The 20,118-nt window shown below is 39.0% G+C and overlaps 1 protein-coding gene across 4 annotated transcripts in view; it reads right to left on the bottom strand.

Annotated features, from left to right (window-relative positions):
• The window catches only part of LOC132111667 (alpha-(1,6)-fucosyltransferase-like), a 99,609-nt gene that overhangs the window by 78,586 nt on the left and 905 nt on the right, over positions 1–20,118 (bottom strand). The gene's annotated exons all lie outside the window — the stretch shown is intronic.

Raw genomic sequence — 20,118 nt, 5'->3', positions numbered from 1 at the left:
GCAGTTTCTAAGACCATAGATTGAAAAGTAAGTTTATAAAGAAGAGCTTAAAGATCAAACCAAGACTCAGGAATTTGTCATGACTGTACACTGAGAATACAGTGAATGATTCCTCTGTGCTCTCTAGTGCATGTAGGAGTTCTCCCTAGGATGCACATAACCCCCTGTAAGACAATTAATCAGAGACCAAAGACGATAGGCTTTTGTCTTGGCTTGAGCCATGCTCAAATTGACACTGCAAAAAAACACCTAAAGCAAAACTGTAAACTGAGACTACAGTAGATACAGTAGCAGAAAAAAATGAAATTAAGTTTTTTTATTATCTAATATACTGTACAGTTCAGGATTTTATTTTTTTAAATCAATACTTTGATGGAAAAGACGTTTACAATGTTACAAAAGATTTATATATATATTTTTTTTTAAATGCTGTTCTTTTGGACTTTTTATAGGCTACATCAGATAATCTTGAAAAAATGTATAATGGTTTCCATATAAATTATGGAACATCACATAATAACATCACACTGTCTGTGATGCGTAGCCTTTTTTTTTTCGAGCCCATGTTAACGGATCAGAACGTTGACACTGCACGCAGTAAAAAGATGAGAACAGAAAAGGTTATAATTAGAAAGGTGCGAAAAGATTTAATATGATCGGAGCACACAAATAAATTCGCGCTCGCGCATGATTTTAATGTGCTTTCGCCTTACAATAATGCGCTCTCGTTGCTGCTTCTGAACCACGTACACATAACTTACTGTATACGCACTGCAGACGGAGTACGTGTGAACCTTGGGCAATAAATATATCGGGCAAAACATATAACACCTGAGGCACCGCTACAGTAAATAAACAAATCCCTGAACTCGGGTTTTATTTTATTTTTTTATTATTATTTTTTGCCATATGTCTAGACATTTTGTTTGACATCTTTACTTAGTGATTATTTTGACTTATGTCTGTTCTAGAGACATGTTACAACTTTTTGATAAAGCTCTCATTGGTTTTCTTTTGGAAATATGTTTCAAATTTATACTGAATTCATTTATGACTGTAAAGCATGTCTGTGTGTGTCAAAATCGTGATTAAAATCGAAATCGCAAAATTGATAAAAAAAATTGTGATAGGTTTTTTTTGTCCATATTGCACAGCCCTACTAACCGTGATGTAAGTAGACATTGATTGGCCAGACGCATTCGAAAACACCCTCACCCGCCATGATTTAAAACGCCATGTAACATAATGTAAACATTGTGTCAACTTATTTCGCAAGTATGATGAACAGCAATAAATATACGGATGCTGAAGTGCAGGCACTTGTAGCAAATGTAGCACTGCCAGTTGTCATTGGAGATTCTTGATCCTCCTTTCCATTCTTTCAATTGCTTTACGTTTACATCAACATTCCATGTTCATTATTGTGAAACCTGCGAGACACAACAGAAACACAGCTCCGATCACAGCGTCCTCCATCCACCTGTTGTTAACGTTATTCTTCTTTGTTAACCAAATAACATCGTTGTTGACCGGCTTACATCACGTTCTAGTACACACGGTCGGTGCAACCCTTTTCACACGCTCAGCCACAGAGCTTTATTCTGAAGTCTAAAAAACAATAACTTTGTTTCTGTATTAGAACTAAAGGGAAGTGGGGATTCTCTAAGCCACATATGTTATGGGCCATAACTCTATGTCTGGAGGGAAAAAAACAAACAAAAAATGGAGTGATGAATCGTGCAGTCGCAAATAACTGACAATCTGATCCATTGTCCAGGGCAAGAATGTGAAATGGAAAAGTTCTCATCAGGAATGGAGAGACCTTCCTCTGACGAAATAAATGGCACCCACACCTCCAGCTCACAGAGAGGATACAGAGAGATGAAATGGCAGGAGGATGTTTATCAACATTTATTAATTCTATTTAATCTTGCTTCTGTCGTCACTTGTTGGCAAAAACACACAACTCCCTTGTGCTGCTCGTGCCGAGGGTGGGCAGAACAGCAGAGGGAATGTGACAAGGAATGCAAGCAAGCAACAGATGGGAAACAGAGTGGTCAATTACACCAAGCTGTAACAATCACTGCATGTACGGCATGAGAGGAGGAGATGAGGTGATTCATTCAGACCAATGATACCTCTCTCATATACCCCTCCTGCTAGAATGGCATATTTGTCACGCCAGGTTTCCAGTTAGCATGTGAGGTAAAATGTAAGAGCATGAATGCAATACATGAACCACATAGAGGAAGCTGCTAATGAATAATGTTCAGTGATTTTGAATAAAAAATGGTAGTAGCATGCGGTAGACCACAGGCGTTTAGAAGCTTTTGTGGAGCGACAATGTGATTGCCTCTCAAGGGCATCTCAACTGCCCTGAAATTCTATTTTCCAATGCTGAAAAGCCTGTTTATGCGCAGCTGTTAATGCTCACAAAAGATGCTCTGAACACACCAATAAACCGTGCAAATCACTGAAGCACTGCAACATCCATTTGCACCAAACTCAAGCATGCAGCAACACAGAGTTCAAATTATAAATTAATTTACCCATTAAATGGTGCAATTTAATACCAGTGTGAATATCAATATGATGTAATATAAGAATATTGTAAACATATGAATTGCATAATTCTTTAATTCTTCATTTATCTGACTGCTTGTATTTATTTTGTTTGTATTTGTTAATATTTGTAATTATATTAAATTGTGTAAATATGAAGTAAACTGAAAATTGAGAATGCAGTGCATCGTCATTGCATTGTGATGCATCGTGATATCGAATTGAAATGAATTGATGACATTATAGTCGTAACCGAACCGAACCTTGAGACCAGTGTAGGTTCACACCTCTAGTTGGCATGAGTAGCAATCCAACTCTTGATCCTTTTCAACACAAAAGGGCTCGCCAAAACACTATGAGGATAAAGCAAAATTAAGTCGACAAATCCACTGATCAGATTATCTCTCCGAACAGGATCTTCTCTGCCTTACACGCCTCTCGCTGGCACAGGCTAATGCTACACCATGGCATCTAAATGGTAGTCGATAGCCTGGCTCAAAGATGCTGCTCAGCAAGCAGTCAATTTTAAAGTGAATGTAAGAAGAAGTAAATAGACATTGCAACAGAGAAATGAAAAGAGTGCAAGGGAGGTTAAAGAAAGGGCACTGTTCGTCAAACAATTCGTCCCCTGCACGGTAAGGCAAAATGGAAAGGCTGCTCACTCAACCCTTTTACCGTTTGCTAGGCTGCACTTTTTCTGTACTGCTCAAAAAGACTAAAGTGAAGAAAGGGACAGAACCCAAAATATTACATATCTCAACTCAGCACCCTGCCTCTCTATCATCAGTGTCACATGAGGTTTGCTCCTCTGGCTCTGAACCAAATTAGTATTCAACTAATTCTCTGCCCTGTGTAGCACTACTGAAAAACACCGGCAGCAGATAAAACACTTTGATCATAGCACTTTTGAGTGTACAGATTTAAACTTCAAATGACCATTGGTTACTTGGCCTTGCCTTGGAATAGTTTTTAAGAAATAACTAAGTCATAGAGACAAAACTGCAAGTAGCATGCTGACATGCAATCTGATGCATGTGAAGTATAGCAATGTGAAACCTTCAATCTTATGTTTTCGAAGACAACCTGGTTTAGCTTTCTGGCTTAAACTCAGTTGTGGTTTGCTGCAGTTTTTTGTTCTGTGTAGAGCCCACCTGAGCCAAACCCCCGGGCTAACAACTCTACTCAGTGGGTGAGGGGCAGCTGGGATTCTAGCCAAAAGGTATAGCTGAGATTTTCGCACAATACCAACAACGAGCAACAACTTAAGTGTTCAATTCAGCTTATGCAAACAGCAATGGAGGGAAGCAAATAATTTACTAGTGCTCCGAGTGCTAAGGTTCAAACAGGAAGATCTGGCAGGGTCTCATCAAGGATCCCCTCTAAGGCTATGTTTACAGTACAACAATATAGTCAAAAACTGAAAAGTTTTTCCCTTGCATTTTTCAAACATTTCACGTATACATGACAACATTTTCAAAATTATTTGCGTTTACAAAAATGCTGTATCATGTATGCCAGGCCAGTAGTTGGTGCTGTCACCTTTTTAGTACACAGTACTTGTAGGGAAGTGATGATTATATGTTGTATATGATGCGTCTCTGCAATTGGTTGTAATATTGGTGAAGTAAATCCACACTTTGCTGAAGAAGCGTTAGCAAACTCTTGAGCAGCAACAACAGTACCATGTACTGTGCCATTGTTGTGTATGTTTGTTTGACACGTACTGCACATGTCTACATACCTAACATGTTCTACGCACACGCATGACATCAGGGCAATTCCAGCATTATGGATGTGACATACAAACTCATAATGACAGGTGAAATGTCTCAGAAAAAAAAAACCTTCTTACAATATTTAAATTGGAAATGCATATTCTCAGAGCACCCAATCTGGGGAATTGACAGGCAAAATATCTTTTTCTAAAAAAAATTTAAGCACCCCCAAAAAAGGAAAATATGCATGCGTTATGGATGTGACGGGAAATGACGAGAGTTTTTTGTATACTGTTCGATTTCCTTTAAAGTCTGTGAACTTTTAAGTCCAATGTATAAATATTGCTATCCACATGATGAAGGGGTCTTAGCTGAACATAAAAATATCAATGTTTAAAATATAAATATTTTTATGAAGTGTATTATGAGAAAAAACCAACGTTATGGATGTGACAAAAACCCTGTTATGGATGTGACGTGTCTGAAATACATAGAATCTGTTTGGAAAATCAACAATCAAACCATCATGGCACTTTTGTTGATGCATAGTGGCTGTTTTGACATTGACAAGAAGACTGTCTGAAATTATTTTGAAGACCCCCCCCCCCCAATTATGATTTAGTTATTTTTTTAGCTTGGATCCTACTGTACATCGTAATCCAATATGTAAAATAACTGACAATAAGAGAAGATGAGGGTGAAGGTATTTATTTGATTTATGTATTTCATTCGTTCATGACAAATGAAAAACAAACACTGAGAAAAAGAGGGTGTTTTCTCTGATGATGACTGCTGTGTGGACAGAGACACAACTGTGGACCTCATAAAAAGTGAACTGCACTCCTGGTGAAAGTTAACTACAGCTACACCTGCCAGGAGTTCTAAAGACACATCATAAATGAGATGGCCCTACTCGAAGCTGCCAGATCAGACAAAAAATATATATTTTTAAAAAAATTCAAGATACACTGAATCCGGTAAGAACGCATTTAGTATTTCTAGTCTTTCCTAATGGAATTTATGTGCTTATTTGGAAATGTGCTTTTTAGCGATTGGATTATTATTTTTACTTAATTATTTAGATTGAATAGACACATGCTGTTGAATAGAATTTCATATTATTAGCGACATTCACACAGCGCCAGCCAGCACCGTCATTTTTATAAAGCCCATTAGCAATTTAAAACATGTTAACATGACTGCAAAAAGACATCTAATATAAAATCTATATGTATTCACCTAGTATAATAATAGTAAGTTATCTCCCTCGTGTCCAGCATTGTCCCGCAAAATCAAATCTGCTGACCTGCAACAGAGCAATAGCCAGGTGGTCACCCTAGTGTGTGTATATGTGTGAACATGTATGTGTACACACACACACACACACACACACTAGGGCTGGGCGATATATCGAATATTAGCGATAATATCGGAATAATTTTGACGACGATGTACAATTTGAATATATCGGGAATATCGAATATTTCAATTTCAAGCATACTTTCCTAAAAGAACGCGCCGAATGTCCAAAAAAGGAACCTGTAACTGCTGACTGCTCTACGCCCCTCTACTACGAGAGCTTTAATGATAGCGGTTGCCAGATAACAAGAGTTTAAATCTCCGAATCAGAGCTCCACTGTTACAAGGATACATTATCTGCCCGGTGTTTGCTTATTTAAAGCAATCTGGCAACCGTGCGCACGTGCTCACTCCTCATTGCGGAAGAGCCGCTGACGATAATCTGAAAACACTAACAAGCTGGAATTGAGCGATTTAATGAAACTGTCGTTCAGCCGGTCTGTGTTCTGTCGTGAGATCTCAACTGTATTGTTTGCATTTGTGATCGCAAAATAAATGCACTTACTCGACCACTGATGTTTGAATAGAGAAACATAGGCTATGGCCATTTGGAATTACTGTTGGGGAATTTCACTGATATGTTTACCAGTTTCCATAATATAGACAGAGAGAAGTCTATATATAGATGGGGAAGTCGTGGCCTAATGGTTAGAGAGTTGGACTCCCAATCGAAAGGTTGTGAGTTCGAGTCCCGGGCCGGCAGGAATTGTGGGTTGGGGGAGTGCATGTACAGTTCTCTCTCCACCTTCAATACCACGACTTAGGTGCCCTTGAGCAAGGCATCGAACCCCCAACTGCTCCCCGGGCGCCACAGCATAAATGGCTGCCCACTGCTCCGGGTGTGTGCTCACAGTATGTGTGTGTGTGTTCACTGCTCTGTGTGTGTGCATTTCGGATGGGTTAAATGCAGAGCACAAATTCTGAGTATGGGTAACCATACTTGGCTGAATGTCACTTCACTTCACTTCACTTCAGAATGCAAAAGTCTTTGGTATTCATTTATATATATATTTATATATAAGAAATAGCTATGTGCTTCAGCAACTAGCTCCCCATCTAAGAGGGTTTTTAGTGTCAGTAGGAACATAGTTTCATGCCACAGAGCTTCTCTTAAAACCACAGACAGTTGACAGACTTGTGTTCTTAGCTTAAAAACTTAAAAAATTAAAATAAAATACTTATCCCAGTTGCATAGTTTAAATTGTGAATTGCATGCACTAAAAAGTTGACAGAATGCACTTTCTGTAACTGTTACTTAATTTGCACTGCTTCAGTTACATATAGGCCTACATGTATTCATTTAATAAAAAGAAAAAGAAAATCATGTTTTATTTTTTATTATTTAAATGCAAATGCAAACATATCGAGATATATATCGAATATCGTAAAAATTTTGACAATATCGAGATATCATTTTTTTTTGTATATCGCCCAGCCCTTACACACACACACACACACACACAAATATGTATACATATATATAGCCTGCTATAAAGTAGGTTGTTATATTGTCATGGTATTTCATCTGAGGTAATGACTCTGAGGTGACAATATTTGATATGACACATTAATATAACTAGATTTTTATTTAATTTATTTTCCCTGATTGTGTGTGGTTTTTAGTATCATCTTACCATTTTATCCATCTGGCGTTGTGGTAGGCGTATAGCTTTAAGATAACGCTATCTTTGAGCTGTCAAAACCTGAGCTTGAATGACAGGAAGCGCGAGCGAATTAGAGGGCGCCTGTTTCGCGCCTAAACCAATCAGGTTCCTCGCGCAATTGCAGGGCGCCTCTCGACTAGGATGTGAAAGAATAGGCATAAACAAACAGACGGAACAAAGCAGAGACTATTACGGAAGACAGTCGAGATTAAATACATTAACAATTAATGTTTGTCATATAGGAGTTCAAATCACAGGTTTCCTCCACAGTCAGGTGAACCGATGGACATTATTGTCCGTAGCAAGTCACTAGCAATCACTGTGAGTCACTAGCAATCATGTAGCCTACGTTTTTTGTGTCTAAATGATCACACGGTTTTCGGCCGTTTATGGATTTTAATGCACAGTTGCGAGTCAAAATCATCACATTTTATTAAGATACAATTTATACAAAACGAAATTCACTATAAAGAAAGTCTTTCTACAAATCAAACATTTACTGAATTGGCCAAAATCATTTCTGTTTCGAAACAGATCACAACAGTCCATATGCATGATTTAATATGAAGCGTCCGTAACGGTCACGTCCGTAACGCATTATTATGGTTGTTCAGAGCAAAGTAATGAGATGAATTGTCGATCCTAATAAGCATAAACATAATTTAGCTTTGTAAATAAAGTTTCAAGTTATTTGTATTTATAATTGTCATATTAAATAAACTAAACCTTTAAAACGTTATGGACGTGACAGTGCACTGAAGCGCCAAGACCTCTTTATTATAGCCCTTATAAATTCAACAGGCAGTGCTGTTATGACCAAATTAGTACATTTATTTCTCAGGCATGCCTCCATCTTTCTGCAAAATGCTTACTGTTAAAATAAAGTTTAAAAAGGGGGGTCTTTGATACCTTTTTTGAAAGCATGAAATATGCCTGGTTGAAAATGTAATTTAAGCATTGTTGCTCACCTCATATCTGGTGGATAAACAAGGCAATTTTCTTAAAAAATTTGTTAAAGCACATTAATACAGTATATTACAGACCTAAATGGACAACATAAAAAGGGTTTTGTTCTTTTGGTTAAAACTTTATTTTTTCATGGTAAAGATGACCTTTGCATGGAATTGCCCATCACCGTTTTCGAAGATTCCCCCCGTATTAGGTGTTTACACAGAAACAATAATGGTGGCGTTTTCAATAACTTGCACTTTGAAACCCGTTTTCAAAAATATGCGTTTTCAGACCCCAAAACCCCGTTGTCATTTAAATAAACAGGCAAAACGCATAAATAGTTTCCCATATTTGGCTGAAAATGTTGTTGTGTAAACGGCCCCTAATATTGCATAGAACACTTTGGTTTCACAACACAGGAGTGGGGAAGCAATTTTAAGAGGGCGGAAATGACAGAACGAAGAAGAGAGAACAGACAGCAAGAGACAAACAAACACCTAACATGTACGTGTATTTGCATTGCTTTGATCATTCTCTGTGGATCTCACCTTCTCACGTGCCATGATCGGTTGATTATGTACCATACCTGCATGTTATTGGTCAAACTACTTTGGATGTTTTAGGCAATACAGAAATCCTGGCAAGGACGCGTCCTGGGAAAATGGCTCATATGGTCACCCTAGGAGAGGGGGGAGACTGGGACTTCCAAAAGCACACTCAATATGTCTGTGTCCTGTGATGTTTTGACCAACTCCTTTGCTTCAAACCCAAAGAGCAGGAGACAGAAAGGGCAAGTGACTGAGTCGGGATGGCATAAAAACCAATTGATGGAATGGAAGTAGATGCTACTATAAGTTAAGTGAAGACTCGGTATTATCTATCATGCCCCTTGAAACGAATAGGCTGTATCATACTCTCTGAGAGTCTGTATACTTGAAACGGTTAAAGATATCAATCAGCACACAGTGAAATCCAATCATGCCAACCCCCTTAATCCTCTTAGTATGACAATCCCCCACTTCTACTTCATGCATAAAGGGGATAACAACATGCTGACATACAGTCCAGCTTGGACAATCATCCATCATAGTGGTGTTTGAACTTGACTCATCTCAACTTAATGACTTCTGAGGGCTGGAATTTAGTAGATGAGATGCCCCAACCATACAAATCAGGTTTGTTTAATAACACTTCAACATCTTGTCTGCCCTCTGATCCTACCTCTGTTGTTTTTATGCAGATCTCTATCCATCGTTGTGAGCACCGCAGAGATGCTTAATTGTCCCAGAGATGCCGTTAGCAATGAATTAGGGATGCTATTGAGCGTGCTCCAGTTGAGCTGAGACAGCAGTCTCACTCGGGTCAGTGCTGAGCAATGCAGACTACAGGACTAGATGTCTCAAAAATGCCTCCATCGTCTTTACCTCAGACATGAGTCCCCTGGGTATTCAGCCTGAAGCTTATTTGGATGGGACTAGTTTTCCTTGAGAAGGTCAGGTAAATTTGTGTTTCGCAGATGTTCTCTCTTTAATCTCATCCAAAGCAGAAGGTTTTGTTTTTTTTCCCCTCACACAGCCTCAGAGAAACTTGTGTTGCAAATTACCTGATGCTTTACTTTTAACCTTTTAGGCTTCTAAGAAATCTTATCCCACCCAGACAAGGAATGTCTGTAATTGTGAAGCCAAATTTCTCACTCTGCTATCTATTGCAGCCATACATGCCAACCCTCCCTAATTTTCCGGGAGACTCCCGAATTTCGAAGCCCCTCCCGAAAATCTCCCGGACCGACCTTTCTCCCGAATTTCTCCCGATTTCCACCCGGACAACAATATTGCTACACCATCCGTCACTGGGCGCCGTTTTAGACCAAACGCTTGCGCTCCCATGGCGTCTGTCGTTGCTATGCAACCAAACTGCGCTCTCCATGATGACGACGAAGAAGTATCAGCAAAGGATTAATTGATTTCTAGCCTCACCTCGGCTCGCATTAGCTTTACTACTAGATATATTTCTGGAGATGAGAAGGAAAAACCCGCCTGGAAAAAGTAGCGCACCACGTTGCTTCCATTATGAGCGTGCTCACCGCGGCCGCGCACCTACGGTTGAAATAACGACCTTGAGCGCGAAAAAGATGCGATATGTGAACGGCCCCTAGAAGCAGACGTCTGAAATGAAAGGCAAGAACAGCTATTTATTTAGCTTTAGACTGTTACATGAAAATTTAAAAATGAAATGTCATAATTATAATGTTTTGAGAGTTTGCTTATGTAATTGTTGCATTAGGCTATGAATTAATAAATGTTTTGATAAGATCTAGCTATTACATATCTCTTCATTTACAGTAGCTAACAAATTAGGGTCTAACCTCCTGAGGAGAGGCCTTAAGGAATTGAATTTGTCAAATAAATGAATTACATTTTTCTTTGCGTTTGTGTATGTGATATTATATATGACGACACATCGTTTGTGTATGTGATATATATGACGACACACAACCCCCCCCCCCCCCCCCCGGGCCTTTTTAATTTCTCCCTGATTCTGAGGTCTCAAGGTTGGCAAGTATGATTGCAGCTTCATTATGGATTTTTTTTTTTTTTTTTGGTCAGCTTTCTGAGTAACGAAACAACTGTTGGTTCAAGTATTTATATATAGCTGTAAAAAGAAAATTAAATCCTGATTATATCAATTGGTTTCATGATGAATGCACCCTCTCTAACACCCACATCCAGATAACAGACATTCCCATCTGAGCAGAGATGTCAGTCCCATTCAGTATTCTGCTACTTACTGTAACTCAAGCATCATTTGGAAATTGAATCCCATCAAAAATAGTTAGACTATTTACTATACCTCTAATTTACTGTTCTGTGTTTTTCACATCTTGCCTCTATTTCCCTTGAGCAGATGTGTATCCCAGAGGGTAGTGCTGGGCGGTTTGACCAAAAATGTATATACCGTTCTTTTTTCAAAATTATACCGGTTTTCCGGTTTATGACGTTTTTTTTTTTTCATGCATAATCAGGTGTACAATGCATTTTAGCCTGACAGCACTTGCATAAAATGGATATTATATATGCATAATCTGCCTGCGGTGCATATGCAGTCCGCAGCACAGACTCATTGTGCTTTCACACAGGACGTGTTTGCAGTCCGCTACTGATCCGCGTCTGTTTAGTCCACAAACACAACATTTGTTCATTGTTTTGATTTCATATCATGTAATAAAAAAAATATATATATATATTTTTCAGCATCGTAAGTCTTTTATCACAGAACAGTAACAATCTTTCATATAGACATTAGTTTAAACTCAATAAATATAAACAACGCATTATTCATGCATTTTACTTCGTATAATAAGCTGCTCAAGCAAGCGGCAAAACATTTAAACACAATAATTAGCCTACTTTTCTTGTTAAAATATTTAAAATTAAAACACCACAGACAGAAACAGTCCCGTGCATTTTGCATTTAAATCTTCATCACAAGCAATCCCACGGGTCTTATAATGAACTTAGTTTTTCTGCTTCCATAAAAGTGAACATGTATATGGTTTTCCTTGTTTATCTAAAAGTGCTCTTTTTCTTGTTTTAAACCTAGCCAAAAACCCATGTGACTGCGTTTCCATGTCAATCCATGTTCATTTTTCCCACAAACAATGCGCTTTCACTTTAATTCAGCGCCTGCAGCTAGGGCTGTCGCGATAACCGCAAAATTGTAATACCGCGCTATTGACAAGCAAACCGCAGAGGAAAGATAGCAACCGCAGAAACCGCGGCAACCGCAGTGTTCAGGTTTTTTTTTTTTTTTTTTTTTTATGAGGCTGTGGCCTTATTGTTTTTTTTTTCAATTTGTCACTGTGCATTCAATGTTAAATAAATTATATTAATGATACAATATGGTCACGACTGTAATTTTCTCGCGAGCCGTTGTAGCTTTATGGTGCTGCGTTAGTTTTGAATAGGCCGGCTGAAACGATGGGAGGCGCTCGATCTCGTCCCAAAACCTAATGTCACGTTGCCAGTTTGGGAACATTTTGGCTTTCAACCCAATGAAAAGGACGAGCCAGCGAATATAGATGAGCCGATATGCAAAATGTGCTTCAAAAAAGGTTCCTGTGACACTGCAATACATCTAATTTGAGGTCATCGGGACATTCTAAAACGCTTAACGGGAAAAACGCTTAATGTGGTTTAATGTACCAATACAGTGATATTAACAGACCAAACTCACTAAACATCATATTAATAAAGTATATTATCTACAAAAAATCAGATGATCCCTGAATATGAATTCAACGCGTTTAATAACACGTTAAGCCTTTTCCTCTCATAGAAAACCATCATAACGTGTTAACATAATAACGTGTTATTAAACGACTTGCATTCATATTCAGGGATCATCTGTTTTTTTGTTTTGTTTTTTGTACATTGTATACTACTTTATTAGTATAATGTTTAGTGAGTTTGGTTTTTAAAAATCACTGTCTTAGTACATTAAGCCACATTAAGCGTTTTCTTATAACGGTTTTTTTATGGGAGGAAAAGGCTTAATGTGTTATTAAACGAGTTGCATTCATATTCATTTTTTATAGATAGTATACTTTATTAGTATGATTTTTAGTGAGTTTGGTCTGTTAATATCACTGTCTTAGTACATTAAGCCATGTTAAGCGTTTTAGAGTGTCCCCTGTCATCCAGCGCAGCTGCCCCCTCAAGCATCAGATCGCGCAGCAACATCAAAAAGAACAGCTGAGACCGGCCGACAGTTAGGAGTAGCTGAAGCCTTTGCGAAATCTGTAAAATACAGCCGTGAAAGTAACAGGCATACCTGCTGAAGTCACGGACAACCTCCGCCTCAGTGCCCATACCCAAGAGAGCAAGAGCAGATAACGAGCTCACACGCTATCTGCATGAGGAGTGCATCGACTCCAGCGCGAATCCACTGTCCTGGTGGGCCAGTGGTGACGCGATAATCAGTCTAGATTTCCGCTGCTGTCCAAAGTCGCTCGCACATACATGTAATACATGTTAGAACTTGATTTCTTAAAAAAAAATATTGGAAAACGCATGTTCTTGTTGCTGTTTGGCATTTAACAATAAATAAAAATGTTTTAAAGCGTCTCTGTCAGTTAAAAAAAGCAACAATATATGCTACATAACTCAACGATAGAGCTTTGTATTCAGCAAAATCAGGATAAATTAGGTATGTAAAAAAAAAAAAAAAAAAAACGGCGGTAATACCGCATATCGCGCTATTGAGCCACCCATAATAACCGCAGGGGAAATTTCTTAACCGCGACAGCCCTACCTGCAGCACAGCAAAAATAGACTCAGTACGTTAACAATCGCTGCACTGCTGCAGAGCACTGCTCCTTGAACGCACTGACGGACCACAACCTCGTGCAGCTGGAATCCATTAATATGACTGGACTGTGTTAAACAGGCGTTATAACGTAACACCAGAGCACTGCTGTGTACCCTCACCACGCCTTGCAGTCGCTGCTTAGAAGTGCGACATTATAAAGGGTCCGTCTGAAACAGTGTCCCGCGGCCGCGGCGCATCATAACGTTCGTTCCGAACGCTGAGTAATTAAATACACCGGTATGGCAGTATATTCAAAATTAACATCGTAACGAAAATATACACCGGTTTTCGGTATGAACCGGTTTACTGCCCAGCACTACCAGAGGGTGTGTCGAAGTCAACTCTGATGGGGCAAGGTGTGTTTCCTTCTACAGATGACGAAGCAAGGATGAATGATGGCATGCAGAAAGAACTAAATACATTATATTCTCTCGTAATTCAGAGCGAGGACCTGTTGCAAAAGTACCTGGTTACTTATTCAAGATGGTTATGGTTTATTTTTGCTGCTACTTATTCCCCTCTTTCTGAATTAAAGTAACCTTGGCCACATTGTCTGCAAGTAGCTCAAGCATAGGACACAGTTATTGTGCAAACTGCATGCCCCTGGGTTCTCAATTCTAAATAAGGGTCTCAGATCTGTTTGTTGAGCACTATTCACCCTTCATTCTAAGAGAGCCTACCAACTGCCTTTGCACATTTGCCATAATTGCTCAGGTTTATCTGTCTGCTACGGCAAGAGCATGGGAAACTCTAGGAGAAAAACGGTGTCATTTGCAACAAATTTCCGCTGGTTTAAATGAAGCCCTGCGGTAGGTAATCATTGACTATGATGTAGGGCTGTGCAAAAAATCTAATGCGATTTTCATGCACATCTCATCAGTAAAGACGCTCCTGTAATTAGAAGTATATCTCAAGCACGTGCGTTCATATCAGGGCTGCCAGGTTTTCACAACAAATCCTTCCCAGTTGCTTCTCAAAACTAGTCCAAAACTAGCCCAATCGCATTTCCAGGAGGTTCCCCGATAAAAATTGCTTCCCGGGGTTAAAATATAAATTTTTTGGAAGGGTTGCCTTGGTAAAATTCGCATTTTAGGGGCTAAATATCACGTTATTGGTAGCGGGGTTGCTTCAAACCGCGGATATGAAAAGCAATTGCAGACTTGGCAACACTGGTACAGGTGGAGCGGCAGTTACTACACAGAGCCGTAGTCTACCGACAACTAACACAAAATCGTTTTCAAAATCGACAAAGAATCGCCTGCGATTTTAACATCCATTCTGTGTAGATTGTCAGTGAATTACGGCTCGGTGTAGTAAATGCCAACCAGTGTTGCCAAGTCTGAGGTTGTTTTTCATGTCCGCAGGTCGAAGCGACCCCAATACAAATAACGTGATATTTAGCCCCTAAAATGCAAATTTTTACCAAGGTAACCCTGCTAAAAAAACGTATGTATTTTAACCCCGGGAAGCAATTTTTATCGGGGAACCACCTCGAAGCGCGATTGGGCTAGTTTTGGACTAGTTTTGAGAAGCAACTGGGCAGGATTTGTTGTAAAAACCTGGCAACCCTGATCTGAATGCACGTACTGGAGATATACTTCTAATTACAGGAGTGTGTTTACTGGTGAGATGTGCATGAAAATCGCATTCGATTTTTTGCAAAACCCTACTATGATGGCTGCAAATAAACAGCTTCCAGGGCAAATATTCGCATTTAATCATTCATACCATATGTCTGTGCAAAAACATGTAATTTTTTTCGGCAGGGGTCACACAAGGTCTGTGTTTGGTGTAATCCTGACCCTGCCTCCCCTTGTATGTGGGTGATTGCGGAACAGTTCCCCTGCAGCTGCCAGAGTGATGCTCCACATTGCAGTGTGGTATTTATAGCCAATGAAACAGCTCCCTGACGTTGCCCACTGCAAAGTCTGATGGGTCCAAAAGCAGTCAGACATGAATCTACCAGCAAAGCACACAAACACATATACAGTCGTGGCCAAAAGTTTTAAGAATTACATAAATATTGGAAATTGGAAAAGTTACTGCTTAAGTTTTTATAATAGCAATTTACATATACTCCAGAAAGTTATGAAGAGTGATTAGATGAATTGCATAGTCCTTCTTTGCCATGAAAATTAACTTAATCCCAAAAAAACCTTTCCACTGCATTTCATTGCTGTCATTAAAGGACCTGCTGAGATCATTTCAGTAATCGTCTTGTTAACTCAGGGGAGAATGTTGACGAGCACAAGGCTGGAGATCATTATGTCAGGCTGATTGGGTTAGAATGGCAGACTTGACATGTTAAAAGGAGGGTGATGCTTGAAATCATTTTTCTTCCATTGTTAACCAGTGACCTGCAAAGAAACGCGTGCAGCCATCATTGCATTGCATAAAAATGGCTTCACAGGCAAGGGTATTGTGGCTACTAAGATTGCACCTATATCAACAATTTATAGGATCATCAAGAACTTCAGGGAAAGAGGTTCAATTCTTGTAAAGAAGGCTTCAGGGCGTCCAAGAAAGTCCAGCAAGCGCCAGGATCGTCTCCTAAAGAGGATTCAGCTGCGGAATCGGAGTGCCACCAGTGCAGAGCTTGCTCAGGAATGGCAGCAGGCAGGTGTGAGCGCATCTGCACGCACAGTGAGGCGAATACTTTTGGAAGATGGCCTGGTGTCAAAGAACCCACTTCTCTCCAAAAAAAACATCAGGGACAGATTGATCTTCTGCAGAAAGTATAGTGAATGGACTGCTGAGGACTGGGGCAAAGTCATATTCTCCGATGAAGCCCCTTTCCGATTGTTTGGGGCATCTGGAAAAAGGCTTGTCCGGAGAAGAAAAGGTGAGCGCTACCATCAGTCCTGTGTCATGCCAACAGTAAAGCATCCTGACACCATTCATGTGTGGGGTTGTTTCTCATCCAAGGGAGTGGGCTCACTCACAATTCTGCCCAAAAACACAGCCATGAATAAAGAATGGTACCAAAACACCCTCCAACAGCAACTTCTTCCAACAATCCAACAACAGTTTGGTGAAGAACAATGCATTTTCCAGCACGATGGAGCACCATGCCTTAAGACAAAAGTGATAACTAAGTGGCTCGGGGACCAGAATGTTGAAATTTTGGGTCCATGGCCTGGAAACTCCCCAGATCTTAATCCCGTTGAGAACTTGTGGTCAATCCTCAAGAGGCGGGTGGACAAATAAAAACCCACTAATTCTGACAAACTCCAAGAAGTGATTATGAAAGAATGGGTTGCTATCAGTCAGGATTTGGCCCAGAAGTTGATTGAGAGCATGAAAAAGAAGGGCCAACACTGCAAATACTGACTCTTTGCATAAATGTCATGTAATTGTCGATAAAAGCCTTTGAAACGTATGAAGTGCTTATAATTATATTTCAGTACATCACAGAAACAACTGAAACAAAGATCTAAAAGCAGTTTAGCAGCAAACTTTTTGAAAACTAATATTTATGTAATTCTCAAAACTTTTGGCCACGACTGTACATGTACACACACAAACAGATTTTACAATCTCCAAAGGGCTCTGAAGAATGACTCATGGTCTTCCTTGTCCTGGGAAAGAGAGAGTAAGTAAAGACAATGGCTGGGTCATTCTTTCTTGCTGCCCACTGCTGCAGAACTAGGATGGGGAAAGAGTGAGTGCAAATGTTCATCATGTGGAAAGTTACATTGTTTGCCATTAGGATCCCTGCCAGGGATTTCATCCATGTGATTATCCCACCCACTCGCAGCTACTCACTTCATAATGCATCTCATGCAAACACACACACCTGCACTTGTACACACCAGTCCCTGCCGCCCAGTCCCACACCTCTCAGCCGTTCCAATCAAATCCTATTGGGAGAGACTTTCCATCTCCTGTTCAGAGAGGCAAACTACACTATCATTAAAACTGATCAGAACATCTTTATCCCCACCCACTGCCCACATTGCTATGGAAACTCAAGAGTAGTCACCTGATATTGGCAGAATAGAAGAGAGTAGGGATTTCGTGGTTAAGAAATTTCCCCTGCGGTTATTATGGGTGGCTCAATAGCGCGATATGCGGTATTACCGCCGTTTTTTTTTTTTTAAATGTACTAAGATGTGTACTTAAATGTGGCTTAATGTACTAAGACAGTGATTTTTAAAAACCAAACTCACTAAACAGTATACTAATAAAGTAAGTGATGTACAAACATCACAAAAAAAAAAAAAAAAACAGATGGGCCGAATATATGTTAAGAAAGTATAGCAAAGCCCTGCACTGTATTACTCCTCCATTCAATCTCAATAAAACGATCATTAACCAGAACGTCTTTTTCTGGTTTATAATTCTTCATCATAATTCACCCCAGGAGACAATTATCTATCAAGGGCATTATTAGATTTCTCAGTTCATTACTCAAATATGACATATGTGACAAGAAAGACATACATACAACGGATTTCCGCTAGGCAAAGTGTGCTGTTACATGATCATGTGACTATAGCAACATGTGTAGTCACCACATCAGTAGAGTCAATCAGTGCAAATGTGAAGCAGAAACTACATATGACTCCAGGAGCATATGACAAATTAATGCATATTTATTTATGTGATTGACCGAACAGAACTGAGAAAATAACTTACATCGATGTAAATGTTGATCAAATACTGGAGTAAAGATAAACTTCACTTAGTTAACTTGAGTAAGATAAAGTCACATCACACCCTGAAATATGAACTTTATAATAGCTAATTTCCTTTGTCTAAATATGAATATGTGAACAGTTGTAATCACTGCTCTCTTTAAAACTGGTCTCTATTCAGAGATCCGCATGGAATTTTATACTGCACTGAAAAAGGATGAATATAATTGCTACCTTAGCAGTTTGCACAGTTTGCACCTGATCTAACCCTTAAAAATGACTTAAGTTGGTGTTACTTAGTGTAGACCTTTATATTAGGTTACATAATGCAGTTGTATTAACTTAATTCACATGTACCACATGAAGCACATTTCGATCGCCTGACAAAACATGTTTAAAACTCTCTTTGTGGATTTGTTTTAGAGTAATTCCCGGAAAAAGGCCTCTAGCAAAATGAACCAGCCCTTAGGGAAGTTACAGGTACTGCCATTGGCTAAGACAGATCTAAAGACACTGACAAGTAAACATAGCAGAGGAGTGTAGAATTAATTCTCTCAGTTTGTCTGTCTACACTGTTTAAAGTGAAAGGTGAAGGAGTGACTTCTACCTGACCCATGAAAATGAATCTTGTTGGTCTAAGCTAATATAGTCAGGCTGATTCAGGCAATATTTGTTAACCACTTTTACAGTTCCCTGACAAAAATATTTTCCAGTGTACAATGGAAAAGAGCCTGGCATTTATAGTATGATAATATACAGTATCTACATAGGTGTATGAAATAAAATGTTCATATTGTTGTATGCTTTGCTGCTCAAAGGTCAAATGCACAGCAAATCAAGTGATACAGAACAGATTCAGAAAACAGTTTAATTTTTTGATGAGGACCATCTGACTTTCAAGGAACAACATCTCTTTCCAGAAACCTAAGCTTGTGGAGGTATCAATTATCACGGCAGATTTAATTATATCATTAATTCCAAGTCAAGTGAGATAAGCTGATTCAATTCAAAAAGCACTATTAAAGATGTATGAATGTTAACAATGCACACAAGTCCAAGTAGATTTATTAACACACTTGACTATGAAAGCTTGTTAATGGTGCATGCTTGGAAGAGCAGGGATTGGGCATTATGACCGAACATTGATTTTACAAGGCTCTTAAGTGAGGCAAATGTTTTCAGTACATTAATTAAAATAGCAGACAACATGACGGGAGATAAAACCACAAAGTAGCCTTGAAGGTGTGACGCCAAATTGTTATTCGATGATAATTAAAAGTGCCCATCCTGAAGTGTGTCTAATGGGTGTGATAGGAGTGGATTAAGTAAAAAAAAGCACTGGCAGAGGCAAATAATCTCTGTGTCTTTGATTTCATATCTATGGCTTCTAGGTAGGCAGCTCCCTGTTTCATATCCTTTGACATATAGAAGAATAGCAAAAATACTTGTAGCAACTGTCATCATAATAATAGCTTGTATTGCTAAAATAACAGGCTTTATTGCTTACGTCATTCTTAAAGGGACAGTTCACCCTAAAATCAAAATGCTGTTATTATTTACCCACCTTCACATTGTTCCAAACCAGAAAAAGATATTTTGAGCAATCTGCCAGGTGCTTATTTGCATGTAATTACAATGACTACAAAAGGATGAAAAAGCACCATTGATCTTAAACCTATTTTCCAAGTATTCTCAAGTCATACAATTGCTTTTTAAAGAGAAACAGGTTGGTTATGTTTGCATCCACCGATTCATTGAAGATACACCTTTAACTTTTTTATTTAAAAAAAAAAAAAAACTCTCCCATGGAGAGTGAAGTCGGATGTCAAGCTTTTAAAACAAAAACTGCATTTTGTTCCTCAC

The sequence above is a fragment of the Carassius carassius genome, chromosome 31 (genome assembly GCF_963082965.1).
Source record: "Carassius carassius chromosome 31, fCarCar2.1, whole genome shotgun sequence".
NCBI classification, from domain to species: domain Eukaryota; kingdom Metazoa; phylum Chordata; class Actinopteri; order Cypriniformes; family Cyprinidae; genus Carassius; species Carassius carassius.
The sequence above is the reverse complement of the archived record's forward strand: the minus strand, read 5'-3'. Positions and strand labels throughout refer to the sequence as shown.